We start from the raw sequence: 2,948 nt of genomic DNA on the forward strand, positions 1-2,948 counted from the left end.
CTCTGGAGCGTGAAAAAACCTAGGAAAAAAAAATATCCCAGTTCATCCAGTGGGAGAAGTACTTGGGTAACGGCTTGCAGTGTTGCTGACTGCTCCTTTCTAAGCCCTCTTCGGGGCACTGACCATGTCCATCATCCAACAAAAATTAAAAATAAATAAATAAGATAATAATTAAAATAAAGAGCAGTCTTCCAATATCTCAGGGTCTGCCACAAAGAAGAGGGGGTCAGGCTATTCTTCAAAGCACCTGAAGGCAGGACAAGGAGCAACGGATGGGGCGAAACTCACTTAACAAATGTCTCGCTTAGCAACAGCAATTTTGGACTCAATTGTGGGCACACGTTGAGGACTACCTGTATATTTGAAAAGTGACCTAGCTTGGAGGTAATAATAATAATAATAATAATAATAATAATAATAATAATAATAATAATAATAATAATAATAATAATAATAATAATAATAATAATAATAATAATAATAATAATAATAATAATAATAATAATAATAATAATAAAGTTGGAAGGGATCTTGGACAATGGCAGTGATTCAGTTAACAAATATGGTAAGAAAAGTCGTAAAATGGGACAAAAGTCACTTGATGAATGTCTCGTTCACGACGTAAATTTTGGGCTTAATTGGGGTCGTACGTTATAATAATAATAATGATGATGATGATAATGATGATGATGTTGGAAGGATGATGATGATGTTGGAAGGGACCTTGGAGGTCATCAAGTCCAACTCCCTGCTCAGGCAGGAAACCCTATACCATTTCGGACAAATGGCTGTCCAGTCTCTTCTTAAAAACTTCCAGTGTTGGAGCATTCACTGCTTCTGGAGGCAGGTTGTTCCACTGGTTAATTGTTCTAACTGTCAGGAAGTTTCTCCTTAGTTCTAGGTTGCTTCTCTCCTTGATTAGTTTCCATCCGTTGCTTCTTGTCCTGCCTTCAGGGGCTTTGGAGAATAGCTTGACTCCCTCTTCTTTGGGGCAACCCCTGAGATACTGGAACACTGCTATCATGTCCCCCCTCGTCCTTCTCTTCATTAAACTAGTTGAGGATTACCTCTGTTGCAGGCTAACTCTCTGCCCACTGCCAGCGGTTCGATCCTGACCAGCTCAAGGTTGACTCAGACTTCCATCTTTCTGAGGTCGGTAAAATGAAGACCCAAATTGTTGGGGGCAATGTGCAGTGTTTTATGTTATTAACTTAACAACTATAATGATTCACTTAACAACTTAACAAAGGTCATAAAATGGGGCAAACTCACTTTAACAGCTGTCCCACTTAGCAACATAAATTTTGGGCTCAATTGTGGCTGTAAATTACCTGTACTGTCCTAGCCAGGAACAAAATATAAGAGAAGATAAAAACAACACGGAATCCAAAGAATATCACGTCCTGTATATTTATGAACTCAAGCCAACATAAAATAATTTAAAAGGACGAGAGAATGCCAACAGCCATTACTTTTGCCCATGAATTAAAAATAAACTATTGTTCTATCACTTTTTATTGATTGGTTTGTTTTACAATGTTTGGCTGCGTATCTATGCTCCAAATATTAAAGGAAGCTTTGGAAAAATTTTAATAATTAAAACCATCTAAACAATAATTTCCCCAGTAAATAGCCAGCTTCATCATAATGTTCTGGATAATTCATTATATTTCCGTATGATAAAACGGCTTTTGCGACATAGTTCTGCTTTCGCTATTCTAAAATATAAATTTGTTTCTGAGAAATAAATAAAACGGGTTAAAAGAACTTTATAATCATTATTCTGCAACCAAGCAGTTTTGAGAAATAATGCGTTGTGGGGTTTTTTTTGCCTTCCTTTTCAAACCTTTATATTATTTCCGACTGTTAGCGTTATTTAAATTCCATATTCTTGTTGTCTAGTCCATTAAAAAGATCCTGTGCTTCCAATTATAATTAGTTTGTCTATGATTATTTGATTTCCCTCTCCGCTTGTTAACACAAAAACTCTATTGAATAGAAAATATTGTTTGCTGATTAAAAAACACTCATGTCTTTTAGAGCCTACAAATTTCTCTTCCACTATTCCTTAGTATTAGCGCCAGCTTAAAAAGCATGAATATCTGATCGTACAGATATGTAATATATCTATATCACTGGCGTGAATAGAGCTCAGATATAATGATAATATCATAATGGCATGATATAACTATAAATTGAGATTGTATTATTTCAATGGTTATCTTTCTCATCAAAAGAGTTTATGGCATGTGCCCCCCCCCAAAAAAAAAGTATTAATACAAGGCTACATCCATGCAAAATTACAATGTCTCATTATTTTCTTGTACATTAGCATTTTTGAAATGGCTTTTTTTTTTTCAAGTATCTTCGATCTCCCTCACTTTTGTTCCATTATGCCATTGGCAAAAATGAAGAACCCAGAATTTAATTTAATTCTTGACAATGGCATCGGAACACACACATAAGCACACACGAAGAGGGATGTGTGTAATTACCTACAAAACTATTGAATTCTGCTGTAAATTAATGATGGAATAAAGGCCTAGGGCCCCTTGCCCATGGTCACACAAAAAAAGTAAGACATTCTGATTTTAGGTTTTGATGATTAGATTGACTTTGTTGTTGTAGAAATGGTTTGAATTAACTAGACAAGTAAAGCAAAAGGTTGCAGTTATAACTTTTATACTGCACTGAAAAAAGTCAGAAATCATTATTCATTCCTTTCTTCCTTTCTCCTTTCCCTCCCTCCTCTTCCCTCTCTTCCCTTCTTCCATCCCTTTCCTTGCTGTTTCTCTCTTCCTCCCTCCCTCTCCTTCCTTCCTTTCCTCCCTCTCTCCCTCCCTCTCCTTCCTGCCTTCCTTCCTCCCTCCTTCCTTCCTCTCTCCCTCCCTCCCTCTCCTTCCTCCCTCCCTCTCTCCCTCCTCCCTTCCTCCCTCTCTCCCTCCCTC

The sequence above is a fragment of the Protobothrops mucrosquamatus genome, unplaced genomic scaffold (assembly GCF_001527695.2).
Source record: "Protobothrops mucrosquamatus isolate PMUCROS unplaced genomic scaffold, P.Mucros_1.0 scaffold4594, whole genome shotgun sequence".
NCBI classification, from domain to species: domain Eukaryota; kingdom Metazoa; phylum Chordata; class Lepidosauria; order Squamata; family Viperidae; genus Protobothrops; species Protobothrops mucrosquamatus.